This window comes from Triticum urartu, chromosome 5A, assembly GCF_056163025.1.
Source record: "Triticum urartu cultivar PI428250 chromosome 5A, HENAU_Tu73, whole genome shotgun sequence".
Classification (NCBI taxonomy): domain Eukaryota; kingdom Viridiplantae; phylum Streptophyta; class Magnoliopsida; order Poales; family Poaceae; genus Triticum; species Triticum urartu.
The window spans coordinates 493,348,491-493,365,914 of NC_141877.1; the positions used below are offsets into that span (position 1 = coordinate 493,348,491).

General features: G+C 47.7%; 1 long non-coding RNA gene across 13 annotated transcripts; it reads left to right on the plus strand.

Moving 5' to 3' along the window:
• Window positions 1-10,555: 10,555 nt before the first annotated feature.
• On the plus strand, window positions 10,556-16,173 carry LOC125510057 (uncharacterized). 13 transcript variants are annotated; one of them, XR_015602468.1, is made up of 6 exons: window positions 10,559-10,768; window positions 10,845-11,569; window positions 11,675-12,097; window positions 12,250-12,830; window positions 13,783-13,879; window positions 14,212-16,165. It is a non-coding gene; the product is annotated as an uncharacterized LOC125510057 (long non-coding RNA). The 13 variants fall into 13 exon arrangements; XR_007284466.2 differs by lacking the exon at window positions 13,783-13,879 and having other exon boundaries at window positions 10,560-10,768; window positions 12,250-12,406; window positions 12,721-12,830; window positions 14,212-16,163; XR_007284463.2 differs by lacking the exon at window positions 14,212-16,165 and having other exon boundaries at window positions 10,560-10,768; window positions 12,250-12,406; window positions 12,721-12,830; window positions 13,029-14,046.
• Window positions 16,174-17,424: the final 1,251 nt, after the last annotated feature.

Sequence of the window (17,424 nt, forward strand, 5' to 3'; positions counted from 1 at the left end):
AGGGCAAGGAAGCTTCTTAAGCAGAGCATATTGACAGTAAACTACTTTGGCAAACAGTGAGATTAACAGCGTCTATCAGTTAACATTCAGCGCTACACCGACATGAACGGGGCCTCAGTCTAGAATGCGGGTACCGTGGGAGAAGCTGACCGCCGTGCATCTCCACACGAACGTCGCCAGCGGTGGCGGCGCTGACCGCCGTGCGCCTCCACAAGAACGTAGCCAGAGGTGGCGGCGCAGCTAGAGGACGACAGTCTACGAGAGCGTACTGTGGGAGCGAGAGGATCGCCGAACCGCGGCGCCGACGTATCGGCGCGGCGGGGAGGGCGGCTTTGGCGGAGCGAATGGAGTGGAGGGGGATAGGGGGGAAGGGGGGTTTGGGGAATATTATTGGCTAGTTGGCCGAAGGGCGGTTGAATCGGATTTGGGGGGAATTTTTGGGTGTGGGGGGGGAGGATTTTCGCGCGGTGGGCGGGGGGAATTTGGCGCATGGTCGGTTTCTCCAAGTGCAGTCCCACATGTCAGTGAAGATGCAAGCCAAAGTGCGTTCCGTTTGCGTGAGCCGTGTGCAGGACCGAACGTGTGTGGGGTGCAATGCGACCGCGACAGGAGTGCTGTGAGTGTACTGCCTTTTTTCCTTTTAAACTAGGTGCTTCGCCCCCTCAAAAATTTTTTTTTGCTTCACGCGATCCATCGATACTACTACTAGTAATCCGGTAATCCCGACTAAAACGGCGTGGCCGAGTCTTTTCCCGCGCGATATGCGATATGCTGGGAGGTTGGCTTAGTTGGGTTTTTTAGGACGAGTAATGCTACAACTACGTAATCCCAGTTACGTAATTAATGTAATGTGAAACGTGTGAGCTGTTGATTGTAGATTGGGGGGAGGGAGGGGCCCACCACCATGAAAATCAGGGGAGGAGAGAGAGAGGCAATTTACGTTAACCCTTTCGTAGGTTCCCATAGATGTAGAAAGATATGAAATGCGTGAATGTGTAGTGGACGTACTATTGGAGTGCCTAAGATAATTTGTGTATGTATAGACCCTGTGTGTTTATTTTACTTCGCATGTTAGATTTGTCTCGGTTCAATAAAAAGTAGAGTTGGTGATGATGGTGTGCCTGTCATCCTGCAATATAGGTCGTCCGATCTATATCTAACGGATAGGAAGGAAACTATGACAATTTACCCGCACTCCTCTCCACATTTGCAGATAAGGCTTTCCCTCGTTCATCCTTTTCTCCCACAAGATCTTGATCTTCTGTGCAACGCACGGGCATCTTGCTAGTACTCCTACAATATGTATATTACTAGGAAAAATGCTCGTGCGTTGCCACGGGAGACACAATTGATGTGTATTTAAATTTAGTTAGAATTAGATGAGCAAAACACAATGATAGTTCATGCGAAATTTAATGCGCACCAAAATTTTAGACCCACACAATAGTAAGTTATATATGGATTCCAAATGAACTTGAATTCTCTATATAGAGCTATGATTCATCGTCATATTCTAAGTTAAAATAGAGTTGGTTATCTTCTCCCGACTTGAAATATATTCCATGATGGTTGTAGATGTGGTGTTGGCATGTGCTAGTGGCTGGTGAGCACCAATTGTCAGCGATCCGTGCCGCTGTCACACAATATTAACAAAATAAAAAAGTGGAAATACTGGCATTTTACACAAAGAATTCTAAAAAACAAAAATAGTAGGTATCAAGCTGTAGAGGTCCTAAAACATGGTTTCAATTGTAATAAGGAGAAGACGTACTGCCTTATCTCTCTAAATAACATTAATATTAATAAAAAGCATAAATAATGAGATGACATGGCTGATTGACATATTAGTACATTTTATGGAAGACTTTAATTGACTTGGTAGCATGTGATTTGCTTTTATTATTGGGCCTGTAAAGATCGATAGGAAAAAATGTTGTTAGCGTCGATACAAACGGCCATCATTGCAATTGAAGAAACAAAAAATTGTACATTTCTAGAGACACATTGTTTTAATTCTTCTTTTTTGTCACCATTGTGGTGGTCAAGTTTGTCCGGATCACACAATCCTCCTCAACCATCTTCAAATATTCAGCTCATAATCAAATCATTCCTTTTCGGATCATACAGTCAACCGTCTTCAAATATTTACCCCGCAATAAAATCCTTCCTTTTAATTATTAGCCTCACATAATCCCTTGTTAAGGATCCGATCCATTTAAATATTCTGGCAAGCTCACCCACAATCCTTCCTTACCTTATTAAGGATCCCATCCATTCAAATATTCAGCCGAGCCCACACCATTATTAAGGATCCCATCCATTCAAATATTCTGCCGAGCCCACACCATCCTTCCTTTATATTCTTCCGAGCCCACACCATCCTTCCTTTGAATTAGCCGCATATATTTAGCCACAATAATTAGCTACCCTTTTTTCAGGGCTGTTTGTTAATTACTGCGGCAGCTGGTGTATTAACTGGTTTGGATGTGTTCAAAATTGCGAGGTGGGACTATTCTTCACGTAATATGTTTATATCAGTTGGTTGTCCTGGCCGAAAGAATTAGACAGATCCCAGGCTCGATTCTGCATTGTAGTAGTTTTTCTTTTCTTTCTCTAATACCGAAGATAAGAAAGCTTGCACGCAGCCCATAAGGAAGGCCCATGTTTTTGCGGCTAGTTAGATGGGCTGGCGTGGCTGCCGGTACCCGGACGTACAATTCTTTTAAAATCCGATCGAGGAGAGGAGACGTGAAGAAAATAGTACCACCTCGTAGGAACCGGCAAAAGAGACCACGTAGGGAAGAAGTGGAAAAAAAAGAATGACGGTGAACCCGGAGACTCAATCCGTGCTTTATTATTAGGGAGAGATTGTGAAAGTTCATATACACCGACCGAGATTAATGCAAACACGGCAGATTTTCATTACATTTCGAACTTTTATAGGATAGAAAAATAAAAGAAACCCGACCCTAAACCTATTCTACGGCGGCGACCGACGTCCTCCATCTGCGATCTCTATGTACGGGTGCGGGGTTCAAGACCCGTGAAGTGAAGGTGCGGTCTCCGGCGAGGAAGAGTAGAACACGGGATACGGACCGGCCAGTTGGCACACCATGGCCTACCGCCTCCCATGCCCTACTCATCCTCGGAGGAGTCCCCGACCTTCGCTGTGCCGGACATTGGACGGCGGCAAGTAGGACGCGTGGCTGACGGTGCTCCCGTCGTCGGCCGCCAGCGTGGCCACCGCTTGTGCGGTCGCGTCCGCGTCCGGCTACGCCGCTATTGCGTCGCGAGAGGCGACTTGAGCGAGGGCGGCGACCTCGAGCTTCATCCCCGAAGACAAGCTCTCCCGCAGAGCGTTCGCACTTGCGGTCATGGCGGATGTGGTGCCAGGTAGGAGGACGATGCGCTATGGTGTGGAGGTTAGCTGGGCGTTGCCGCTTTAAGTAGCGCATTCCGGTGAGGCCAAGCGTCCGGGTGCGTCATTAAGTTGCCGGAGTTGGTTCCTCGGGCACCGAGCCTCTTAACGACGACATACGAACGGACGGCATGAATGCGGGCAGCTGGCGCCGGCTGGGAGCGCACCGCGCGACGGCGCGAGGGACGAGGGTTTTGGTGTGCCAGGGTAGTCAGCTGCGGTCGTGGCAACATTGGAGATGCCCTTTGCTCACATGCGATCCCCGCATGTCATTGAAAAAGCAAGACGACCCGGCATGGTCTCAGGTCCAGAGGATGCAGTTGGCCGCACTACACCACTCCGCGGACGCGTCGCGGTGCCCCGTGCATCCTCGACGAGTCGGGTGTTGGGGTGTGTTTGGATTGTGGCCAAAGTGCACCTTACCAAAATTTTGGTCATGACCCAAAGATTGGTCTTTGTTTGGATGGTTACCATTTTCTTGGCATGCCAATGAACTTTAGCCAACTCAAATTCATTTTTCTTGCCAATGTCGGCCAAATCATGGGCAACCAATACCTCAACCAAAATTTTGGTCATGACCCAAAGATCTATCTTTGTTTGGATGGTTGCCATTTCTTTGGCATGCCAATGAACTCTAGCCAACTCTAGTTCATTTTTCTTGCCAATGTTGTCCAAATCATGGGCAACCAATACCTCAACCAAAATTTTGGCTACCCAATGCTTTGACGGGGCAACCTTGGGCACAAACCAAACATACCATTGGTCGTGCCACAACACTAACGCCACCCTCGGCACACTGAAACCGACCGTGTCTAGCTATGATATGAGTGTGTCGCTCACCGTGGTCGCCGTGTCCAGAGGTGGTGCTGGAGCTGCGCCCCGTTGTTGGCCCCAACGACCCACATGAACGGTTGTCGGTGGCGAGGAGGTCGTGGGACAGCTCCTCCATTGGACTAGTCTGCGCTACGTCGTCCCGACGGGTGTGCCCCACATGTCGGTTTCCCTGTTTTCCCGGCCATATTCGAGCGTCAGTGCTCCGCGTTGCGCATTAGGCCTTTCACTATGTAGGCCAAGCGAGACAACTTATTGTTTATTTGAGCCGTTCAAGTATAATCATGTGGCGTTTGCTTATTTCTCATTCCTCTCCAACCCTCTTCTCCATCGATCATGTCGCCCTCCAGTCGAGTCCATCCTCCTGCATGCCTCATTTGAACATTCCGCCGAGTATCATTCGCATGTACCCACCCTAGTCCTCTTTCAATAGATCTCCGGACCCCGTGATGAAATCGAGAGGGGACGAGTGGGGGCACGTGATACCTAAGGCGGATTCAAAATTTTGACCCGGTGATCATAGCATCTGCAAATCATATATAAAGGGTATTCAATGTTCGTTTCGTTTTTGAACGTACAATATACTCCCTCCTATCCTTTCTAGTTTACATATAAGTTTTATGTGTAGTCAAAGTATCTCTACTTTGATCAAAAAGGTATCAACATTCAACAACGCCCAATCAATATTGTTAGATTCGTACGTACTCCTAGATTTGTACTCGAGATGGTTTCCAATTTGACTATTGACAAGATTAATAGTACATGAGATGTATAATGTGAAAATTATATCATTGGAAACTCCTTTCACATACTAATTTGACCGTATGCTTTGTGTAAGTTGCATGTCATATATTATTACTCTAACATTTGGTCAAAGTTAGCCTCGAAAAATGCATTAGACCCTGTATGCTTTGTGTAAGTTGCATGTCATATATTATTACTCTAACATTTGTGTAAGTTGCATGTCATATATTATTACTCTAACATTTGGTCAAAGTAGTATAGTGGAAGTGGATCCTCTGACGTAGGTATCCCTGCCTTACCCTCCCTTTCGGTCACTTACTGGCGGACCCCATGCTTGCTAGGCCCATCATATCAGTTACTCAATGGGTTTGGCCACGTTAAGGGATCCTCATCCGTAGTATACTCCCTCTGTTTTTATTTACTCCGCATAAAACGAAGGGAGTGGTGGTATAATAAATGACGCAGGCGGGGGAGGGGGAGGGACGTCGGTTTGCTCTCAACTACGGTCCCACAAGTGAGCGAAAACACAAGACGAAGCGCGTTCCATTCGATGAGCGACGTGGAGGGTCCAGCGTGCCGGGCTGCAACGTGAACGCGACAAGAGCGATGTACAGTCAAAACCGATTGACCGGTTGTCACCGGAACCACTATTCACACCAGAATCTTCGCTGCTCGGCCTATGCCGGCCACTGCCCTAAAACCACACCAAATCTCCAGCCCATTCCCCCATCTTTCGATCCCCTAGCCCGCATCAAGCGTCCCCTAGTTCGCTGGAAAGCCATGGTGCGCCGCAAGATCCCTTACTACAAGATGTTGACGCTGGAGCGCCGCGCAGAAATCGCGGCGGCTGTCAGCGCCACAGACCTCCGTTCCCAAGCTCGCTTTGCGGCGGGCCAATCCCCAAGTTCTCTGGAGCCAAGCTACGAGGAGGAGGAAGCCGATCCAATGTTCATGGCGGAGGTCGCGGCGCAGAAGGCCCCCGATGGGTATGAGACGATGGACGTCGACTTCGTGCCGGCGTCCGAGTCCCCCATGGTGCAGGCGGACCAGCGGTTCAACATGGCAATACTAAAGGAGGACTGGGAGGCAGAGGCTCAACTCGACGCGGAGCGGGCGCATGCCGCTGCCATCGAGGCTCTCCTGCAGGCCGAACCGGATGTCGTGCATGTGAACCGGGTGGCGGAGGCTCAACTTGAGGAGGAGCGCGCGGATGCCGCTGCCATCGAGGCCCTCCTGCAGGCGGAACCGGACATCCTGGACTTGAACCGGGCGGCAAAGGCTCGACTCGACGCAGAGCGCTCGGATGCCGCTCTCAACGACGCCCTCCTGCAGGCGGAACCGGACGTCCTAGACTTGAACCGGGCGGCGGAGGCTCGACTCGACGCGGAGCGCGCGGATGCCACTGCCATCGAGGCCCTCCTGCAGGCGGAACCGGATGTCCTCGACTTGAACCGGGCTGTGCTCTCGTCCGTGCAGAGCGCCCGCACGCTCCGCTTGAACGAGTAGCTGGAGGCCGTGGACAACCACGGTGCGGATACACACGTCGGCAGCGACGGCTGGTTCGCGCCGGCAGCCAAAGACGACGAGGCCGTCTCTTTCCGCGAGCAGTGATAGTTTTTCTTTATGTTGTTGTTTTTATGGATCTTTTGCTGTGTAAAACATATATTTGTTATGCAAGTCGCCTGACTTGGGTCCGTCTATCATTTCAGGCGGTTGGATGAATATCCTACGTCTCCTAACCCTTCTTTCCTTCTTCCTCACCTCTTCTTCTTCCCCATCAGACCACCGCACGGGCCGTACGGATACTCCCCAACATGCGGTTGGATAAACATACTCTATAAACAAAAATTATGTGTCAGCGATAGGATGGCTGAGTTTGGTTTGTTCACATGCGACAGCACGTGGCAATGAGGGTGCGTTCCCTTGGTTGGGTTTGCGGCGTGCATGAGCGATTGTGTGAGGGTGCGGTGCGACCGCGGCGTGCAGGAGCGACCGTGTGAGGGTGCGGTGCGACCGCGACAACCATGCGCAAGTGTACCTCCTTCTCATTTTGAAAACTTTAGGTAAGCTTGGCAAAAATGTGTGGCGAAGTTTGGCAATGCAAGGCCTAAACCCAAACAAGATAAGTACGTACGTACTAGGAGTACTAGTCTCTTCCTATAATCTATCCCTAATAATAAAACACGGATTGACTCCGTGGATTCACCGTCACAATACTAGTCTCTCCCTATAATCTATCCCTAATAATAAAGCACAGATTGACTCCGTGGATTCACCGTCACAATACGTTTCTTATCGTGAATTTACGCCATGGATTCACCGTCACAATACGTTTCTTACCGTGAATTTACGCTTTAAGTTTTTTTTAGGGTAAAATCTATTTTAAACCTTGAACTCGTAGAGCTTGTCCGAACTGAACCCTGACGTCTAAATCCCTGAAATCGGCACCCTCACCTTTTTTATCCCAGTTAATATCAACCTTGAATTTGTTTGGCGCATCAGGAAAATATCAATCCCGCCCAGGATCAAAGTCTAGTATCGCTGACGTCCATGCTCCACATGTCGTATACATCCTCAATCCCCTCCGCTGCATCTGAAATCAGCGCTGGTCCAGCCTCTGCCTCACCCACTTCCTCCTCAACTGCGCCACTGCCGGCCGCCAATGGCGCCTCGACGTTGCCGAATTAACCAGAGAGGTGCACGACGAGCGCGTACATCGCTGTACGGGCCTGCTCGACTTCGTGCTCGAGTCCTCGGTAATCACATCAGTTGGCGACTACGTGCTGCGGCGCGCCATGAACCTGGTGACCAAGGTGCTCGGGTTCTTCCTTGAGACGTGTCTGGCATGCTCCCGGCGGCGGCATGCCGGCGGAGCACGACAAGATGAGGGTGCGGTTCCATCTCACCAGGGGAGAGCTCACGAGGGACCTTGTGCACTTGTACATGCACGTGCGCCAACTGCATCTTGATTGTGAGGAACAAAGCTCGGAGCTGGTTCCGCCGTAGGACGATGACCGTGTCAGCGCATGCCACCATGGGCAATTACGCACAGCCTCAAGACGCCGAGTCGTCGCCGAGTACTCTGCGGCGAACACTATTGTGCAAAGCTGACTCGCACGATTTTGGTATTCTAGCGTATTCACGTAAGCTGACTTTGAAGCCGGTGGACATGTGGATGGATTTTCCATGAGCTAGCTAACGTATGTAATGACTTACACGCCGGCTAGCTTGATCGATCTGTACCGGCGGAACTCAGCTAGCTGCCGTTCAATGGACGCGCGAGTACGCCCGAGAGCACGGCCTCTGACTCGGCTTCGGCATCTCGGCGGGTGTCGGAGCATGCCGTGGAGTTTGCCATGGATCGCAGTGCTGGCTGTTGCAGCATCGCTCGGCGAGCTCGGCGCGATAGCCGAGGGGAAGAAGATGGATATGGCTTGCAGTGAACCTGTAATCCTGCCCGGGATTGCAGTTTTCCAGTGCGACAAACAGGTCTAGGATCGGTGTAGGGTTGATTTTGACCGGGATCAGATAGGTGAGGGTATCGATTTCAGGGATTAAAAGGTTGAGGTCCGATTCCGACCAGCTCTAGGAGTTTAAGGTTTAAAACAGACTTTACTCTTCTTTTTACCTACATCCGAGGTGGTATTATTCTCTGACCTTTTTGCTTTTTTGGGTGATGTATGTCCGTCCGACAATTGATCCAGTCTATGCTTTGTAGGGCTGGATCCTATTTGGCGCACTCAGTGCCGAATACAGCGTTAATCGTACAGGACGCACATCTCCCCATGCGGGCCAGCCCACATTCCTTTTTTTTCTAAACTGATGCAAAAAATCAAGTGCGAGGACGAGGATTCGAACCCGCGATCTAGCGGTTAAGTGTGCCACGCCATAACCACCACGCCACGTGCCATTGTGCGGTCAATTTCATTTTCTTACCTCTTTTCTTCTGTCTTTTTATTCTTTTTCTAAAAAGGTTACTGGATTTCATGAACAATTTTTCAACTTTAACGAACATTTCCAAAATTGGGGATCGAGGCCACCACCTTCTTCCTCTCTTCCTTCACCATGAGCAAGAGCAAAAAAGCAGGGAGCCGATGCCGCCACAGCACCACGGACGTTGTCGCATCGCCGCCGCCTTCCAGGTCACTGGTCGCCGTCGCCCGTCCCGAGCCGTTCCTCGCCGGCGGGGCGCAGCAGTCGGCGCCCGTCCTCCTCTGTGACCGACGCCGACCATGCTGCCATGGACCGTCTCAGGTCGTCCCTCGCCGGCGGGGCGCCCGTCTGATTATTTTGTGTTTCCAAGGTTTTCCATCGCCGGCGCGGCGCCCGTCTGATTATTTTGTGTTCCCAAGGTTGCATATGTCCCGTGCTCAGGATTCCTTCAACAATTAGAGATTTTTTTTCCTCCTTTGGCTTTGATCAATTTCATCCTTTTCATTCCTTTTTTGGCTTTCCTTCCTTTATTATTCTGTCAGATTTGAACGGTCCCATGAGAGCTTGCCTTCCTTAATTAGAGATTTGGGTTTCCTTCCTTTGTTCTTCTCTCAGATTTGAATGGTCCCCCATGAGTGCTGCTTAGTTCTCACACCCTTCGCTCATTAATTCATGTGACAGCTGCTTGACAACAAGAAAACTTAAAAGTGTATATAAATTGGGAGGATTTAATGTAAGGAGGCGAGGTGGGACTATATTATGCATAATAGTAATTTTTTGTCTCTCCTTATGTGGGTCGGCTTCATTGAGCCCAGTGCAGGCTGCCTCCGCCTTGCCTTACGTGGATAAGTGGGCCGGCTTGGAAATATAACATCAGCCCAAAAGCTCATCGCTCGAAGGGAGTAGTTTAACCTACGAAGGAGACGAGACCTCCTCTCCGGTGCCTTATGCGCCCGTCCGCTTAGCGGGCGCTCGCACGCAGCCTCACATGGGTCGGCCCAGGTAGCACGCTCTCTTCCTTTCTTCGCTTCGATCGCTCGCTCATGTTTCCTTTGTTCGTTGTTTTTTTTGGTGTTCATCCTTTCGTTCACAAAACTGAAAACACATGAATCTGAAATTTACGAATCTGAAAAACAGTTCATGAATTTCCGAAAGTTCATCAATTTTGAACACATAAAAAATGAAAAAGTTCATCGGATTTGAAAAAAGTTCATCGGATTTGAAAAAGTTCATCAGATTCGAAAAAAAAGTTCATCGGATTTGGAAAAAAGTTGAATCGAGAGCCTACGGGGGAGGCCTTGAAGTAAAGTAGTGGCTACCGTTGAGAGGGGGACTGGGAGTGCTGCTCATGGTGGTAGTTCCCCGCTGGATAGGGAGAAGGAATCGAGAGTGTGGGAAGAGCAATGGGGGAGAGACGAGGATGAGGGACGCTAAGAAGATATCGCAGGGACAGACATCGGTTCGTCTAGGGTCAGACGACACTCGTCGGCCCCGCGAGAGGGCTCGTGGAATCGTTGTAGACAGATGCAATGGGCACCCGAGCGGGCTGGACACGGGAGTGAATGAACTAGACATATGCTGGTCGGTGATTGGATTGCTAAAATCTTAAACGTTTAACCCGCGGTACTAATTTAAGTGGTATGCGGTCAATAAACGTTTCGTTCGTGGGCTGACGCACGGGCTCTCCTCCCCCCGCGCAGCGCCCCCGAGCTCCAGATCGGGAGGGGAGCTCCCGATCCAGAGCCCCTAACCGCCGCGCTGCCTTCGCGCTCGGCCTCGCCACCGGCCGCCGCGCCGCCGTCGACCATAGCCGGACCTCCACGTCTCGCGCCCCCTCTTATGGTTGGCCCTCTTCTCCGTTTCCTTCCCCTCTGTTTCTCTCCCTCACACAAGGATTGCCTGTCCCCTTCTTCTACAGGATCAGCCATGGCCACCGGCCGCCGCGCCGCCCACCACGACGAGCTGCTCAGCACTCTCCTCGCCGCCGCGGGCAACGGCCGGGAGGAGGAGGAGGACGCGCGGGAGGCGCGGCAGCATCAGAATCAACGCGTCGAATCCGGCCTCGGCTTACGGCGACACGGACGTGGATGCTCTGGTTGCGACCGCCGTGCTCTATGCCCCGACCCTGCTCGCCGAGTCCGTCCGACCTGCTGATCTCGCCGGCCAGCGACGGGAGGAGGGTGGCAAGCTGAGCCGGAGGAGAGCGAGGCGTCCACGTTACTTTAAGTGCAAAGCAGAGAAACACACACACACTCAGGCACGAGCACAAGCTCTCCTCGCCTATGGGTACGGCGCCGCCGCCGCCATGCGCGGCCGCGCGGAGCGGAGGCCGTGATGGCAAGGCAGCCCTTTGGAGTCGCTCCTCCCTGACCAGGCCCAACCCCGCTCCACCAGCTCGACCTCCTATTTCCTTCCCAATGCCGGGCACTGCCCGCTCTCCTCTCTGATTTCCGGCATGGAAAACCCTCTTCTCCGACTTTCGGCCTCTCCCCGACCTCTGGCCGGTGCTGCGGGACATATACAACATCTGCCCTCCATGCCATTGCAACTTCCAGCCTCGACGTCCATCGCCTTCTCTAGATCCAGCGGCCATCTGCACGGCTGCACGCCAACTGTTCGGTCAATTGACCCAACAGACACGAGGTGTTTTTCTTTTTTTTCGTTCCTTTGGTGTTCCATCCAGCACTAATGTGAAGGTCTTCGTTCAGATGCTACTCATGTTCTGTACATTCTAATTGATTATATTAGCCTAGAGAATGGAGAGAAAGAGGAGAAGTTGTCTTCAGCACCATACTGAACTATTGAAGCAACAGGAAGATGAGTGTATCATGCAAGAGGAGATCCTGGCCGCCGTCCTGTGCCTCGGCGACCAGTATGACCATGTCCTCGCGTGCCTCCTGCTGGTTGATCCGGTGCCAGCAACTGTCATCTTCCCAAAATTTAACTGGACATTTGAATGTTCTTAATTTTTTTTCTTCTGAAATGAACATAGCTGTGAGTTTTTTTTATGGTGAAATCAAGTTCTGACGGAATTTACAATATACTTTGTATTGTTGTTTTTTAGGTCTTACACACCTCATGTACCCAGGGCCATCCACACCCATTTTGACCGTTCATTAGATGTTTATCGGTTAGCAGGGGAGGCCATGAACAATCTTTAAAAAAACCCAGGTTTGTAGCGTTAAACACATGCTCCGGAAATGCTATACATGTTCTCTTATTTGTTCTTTTGGTAATCTACTTCACCACTGACTCAATTGTTGGTTCAACCAGTCTTTGTTGATTGAGTTCTTGATATTAGCGAATATTTTTCTGACCGGCAGGTGCAAGTGCTGAGTTACAACGCGACATCGACGACACAAAAGCCAGTATGTTTGAGCTAAGGGAACGAGCTACGGACAGTACCACCCGGCTGCCCCAGCACTTAAGCTGACTGTCCAATTCCACTTTCATCCATGGAGGCTGCGGTTTAATTCTCAGGTTTGGCAACCTTTTCTCTCTACGGCTGAGTGTTGTAGTCCTGTCAAATGAAGCAGTGTTGTTTTTGCAATATAGAACAGATATATAAGGTGCTTCCAATTTCTTAATCCCAGAATTGACGAGACCTTATTTAGTTTGGACTCATAATAATGTGTCAATTAGAAATAGAGCATTGTCATTATCACGACGGATGGATGTATATCATATGTTCTCTTGTGTTGTATTTTGGTGAGAAAAAAGGAGAAATATGAGAGGAACAGAGAGAGCAGAGAGAGAGGCTCACATCACTGAACCCTTTTGGATTCTAATGCAAGGTTGGATAATATGAAGTTTTTTGGCTTATCGTTGCGCCTCATGTTTCCGACCTCGCGTGGCTGTACACTTCTCGTACTCGACTGTTCGCTGGAACTTTGTCTGACCTGAGGTACATACTGCAGTGTCATCAATTTGCATCTGTCATCAAAGACTACTTTTGTCTATCATTTAAATTGCCACGAGGATTTGAAATTCATTCTTCTTACTTTTTCAGATAATATAGTATATACTAATTTTGTTCAAGTATATACTACTTTTTATCACTTTTACTTTTTCTCACCGGATGCATGCATGCTTCTCCTCACAGGTTTCCCTTGGTTCAGTACTTAATTTTTTTGGTGTATACTTTCTCCTCGGCAGTGAAGTATATGTACGACAAGACAGAAAGAAACATATACTGTTGATCGATACTGAAACACACCATACAGAAAGGCCCTCTCTTCTATACCCCTTTGCGAAAAATAGTATACTATCATTTGAAAAGAAAACACACCATACACTCCTTTGTGACAATGAGTATACACTGATCGTTATTGCCAGTATCATAGGTATATACTCTGAGAATAGTTGTATATATCCCATTTGAAAAAATAGTATGTATATACTCCTTAAAAACTACTCCATATCGTTTAATTGTTTTTACATAAGACTATCCGTCGAGATACAATAACTAATTAGTATTTTAATAACTTGAATTGCATGGCTTGATCGCTCTGCTTGGGTCTTCTCTTATGTATGAGTGCACCATGTGCGGGTTAATTTTTTTGGGTCTTCTAACTCTCTGGGATAATTTGCATCTCTATTTGTGCTAATTGGCAAGGTGCATGAATAATGATTTATCTAAGGTTTTTTGCTTAACGGAAAGGCCTTTTCAGTTAAAAAACCCTACTGATTTGATCAACAGAATATGCCTCTATTTTTAAATAGCAGTAGTTCCTCTCAACTTCTACTTATTTAATTGACTATTTTGGTGTCAAGATCCAATAGCCTTGCTGTTAGTTAATGCTATTTATATTTTCTTCCAACAAAGTGTTTACGGCCAAAAAACTCGTCATTTCCAGCAAAAACAATGGCTCGCTCCCGCCAGGCCGCAGCAAAAGTTTTGGCCGGTCCCATAAAAAATAGTTCCAGCAAAAAAGATTGTTGTCCCGGTCATAGGTATTGTATGATTCCACTCTACTCCTCTGTAGTTATTTGGCTGAAGATGTGCATTAGTGGTTGGCTGTGATAATACATATAGTAAGATTGCATGTTATGCTTAGCAGAGCTTAGCGGAAATTTGCTAGAGGAGTTGCAACAGCCTTGATCAAATATTATTTTCATTATTCCTTCTTGGTTTTAGATAATCTTCATCGAAATTTGCTAGAGAAGTTGCAACAGCTTTGGTCAAATATTATTTTTATTATTCCTTGTTGGGTTTAGACAATAAAGTAGAGAATCGAAATCCTTCTACTATATGTGTACCTGTAATAGAGCAACGCTTGTTGCAGCTAGCTGCAGGAAGGACCAACTTGACTTGATGGGGATACAATCACCAAGAAAGATTCATACCTGAACTTACCTTTATGCATTGCACGAACTACCAAGATATTGTATCTTCCTGTATGATCCATAACTCATAGACACATGAGTAGCGATGGGATACTATTTGGTATGAACAACATCATCGTGTTGCAATTCTAACATGTATTCGTTGAACTTATTTATCCACATAATAGTGATGCATCTTACGTATCTGTCTATTGTATCTGAATCTAAATTGTAATTAACTCCTTAATTTGCCTTCAACAGGATTGATATTTAAATTAACCATTTTTTATAATGACAATGAACATGTCATTTCTAAGCACTGGCATGCACTTTTTATTTCATGTCGATAACACGGTGATGCTTCGCGAAATGTTTGAACAGGGTAGATAGCCATTCAACTAGGGGGAGCTGATTTTTCCCCGTTGCAATGCACGGGCACTTTTGCTAGAAGTAGAGGCATTTATTAACTGAAGCAAAGTCGCTCTGTCTTTATCATGTCAATAGGCAATTGTGCCTACAAATTAGACAATAGGGGGGATTTAGCAAGTCACCGGCTCTGAAAGCATAAAAAATAATTCAGTATATAGGCGACTACTCGATTTTGAAGAGGTACTTCTTCAAAAAAGATAGTACGTGAGCCTTTTCTAAGCTGTAGGATATCATAGTCTGCTCTGCTAGCTGTAAATTGTAAGATAGGTGGCTGCATGTCTCATATTCCCGCTATTTACATGCTCGACACTGAGATAACCATCTCATCGGCTTCTGGTAAGCTCCCTCTCGACATGCTTGCATACCGGACAGTTTTGGTGCATTTGTAGTAGCTCGTATCAATGGTTTCAGCTCTGCTAAACAATGGGTTCAATTATTTCATTAGTCTTAGCTACTGTGATTTGATAAGGAATATACTAACAAATTTTGTTTGGTTCACTTGAACTCCGCCCCTTAAAGAGGTACTATATCTTATCAAGCCTGCGAGACACTGAGCACTCCTCCCTATCCGACCACAATTCTTCCAACCCAGTACAGTAGCTCAAGGCGTCATCGATGGTCTAGCAGCGACCCGTAGCAACGCACGGGCACATTTACTAGTGTTAAAAAAGAAAGACGGGGTTTTCCTTCGCGGGATTTAATCGATACAAATCCTTGTTTCACGTGTCAGTTAATGCGTATTTTTTTTCTCTAAAGACCAAAGAGCTAACCATCTCACTCCTCATCGCTTGATTAATGCAGCGCCATGCAAATCAACCTTCTCATTTTCGCATGCATGCAGGGGATATTAATGTCCTTGGTTGCTAATCCCATCAATTTTGCCTTGGTTAGTGTTAGTGGCGCTTTGCAATTTGTAATTTTGATATACTGGCCTTGTGTACAAAAAAATGGAGGTAGTAACTATATTTGACTTCCTTCCCCATTGCGGTGCCGTCGACGATATCTTTTTTTTTGTGGTTTGGCGAAGTGCGTTCGACGGAGAACACCATTGAGGGAGACCACGGTAAGTCGTTCGCAAGTGTCGCCTGCAAGCCGAGACAACTGCCTTATTTGCATCCAGGAAGTCCTTTACTAGTACTACTAGGAGTACTAGTGCGATGAGATGGTTTCTTGAAGAAGACGATGGAGAAGTGGAGTTAGTGAAGAGTGAAATGATGGTTGCTTCGTCTGTGCTTTTGTGATTTGACGTCTCACTGCTTTGTGATTTGTGATAGAAGGGACAGGGGAGTAGACTTTGTGCTCTATACTGTACTACATGTGTCCAAGCATGGGAGAAAGAGGAGAGATGTTGCATTTTTCTATTCCTTCAATCAATCAATTAGGGAGTTTCGGTTCCATCTTTTTGGCTTTGGCAACATCGTCCACAATGGTTCCCATGATGCCAAAAGCTATTTCCACATTTGGCTACACATTGTGGATGTCCTTAACCGTACCACTTGGTTTTGCTCCTGTGTGCTATCTATACAAATCTCAATTATATTGATCTAAAAAATTATAGAATCAAGATTAGTAAAAAGGAAGTGATTTTGCCGCGTGGATGGCGAGGGAGGTTTCTTATTTGAGCAATGCTACATCCACGTAATGGTTTACGTAAAGTTATGAACTGATGTGATGTGGGACTATTTGATTGGATTAAAGGAGAGGATTAGGCCCACCCCACCTGAAAATCAGGGGGGCATATATAGATTAGATGAAAAGTATATGTAGCAGCTACGTAGCCCTTTTTACTTCGGACGACATTGTCCTGGCGGTTTGCTAACATGCGGTCCGACGTGTCAGTGCTTTACCAAGCCGACCTGCATCCCACATGAGGCAGAACAACAACAGAAGCAACGCGTGGTTAAGTTGAAGAAGATGAGGGAGAAGCGGATTCAACAACAAGTGAAATGATGGTTGCTTCGTCCCTCCAACTTAACTGCGGGAAAGGTGCAGCTTTGTGATTTGACGCCTCATTGCTCATTACTACGCCGGCGCCATGACTGGGGTGCTTCACCCCGGCTGCTCTGCACTGTATTCCGGTATGGCACGTGGACCCGGTAGCTTGATGTCCCACATGTCGGCGAAAGGGACTAGAAGATTTATGAAAGCGAGCGCTCCACTCTTATGACGGAGGAGTATACGACACGACGGCCCAGTGAACTGTCACTTGTAATGTATAGTACTATAGTTTTGCTGTTTCGCACGATCCATCGATACAAACTCGATTAAACAGGAAAGGGAGGGATTTTCCCCGCGCGATAGATGATACTGGCCATACATTTCAAAAGCAATTTTAATGTATGCAAACTGAATAATTATAAGTAACAATATGATATCTAGTAAAACTAAAAACACATATGATTTATTGTTGTAGAGTGTAGTAGTAGTGCTGTATTGCATAGTTGTTAGATGTAACATGTGAGAATGTGTAGAGATGTAGTTTTGGAGGGCCTACAAAGAGAAAAACGTAATATGGTCACCGAACTTCAGAATAAGCTGATTACGGTCACTATATACGTTTTGCGGTGATTATACGGTCACTTTGCTCACAGTTCAGCATCGGATTGCACTCTGTTGACCGGCCAAATAGTCTGCGTGGCGCCATGTTGACTAGTTAAATTGACCACGTTCCTTGTGGGTCCCACCTGTCAGTTCGCATATAAACACAAATTTACGCAGGTGCGACAAGGCTCCAACCCGTGCGC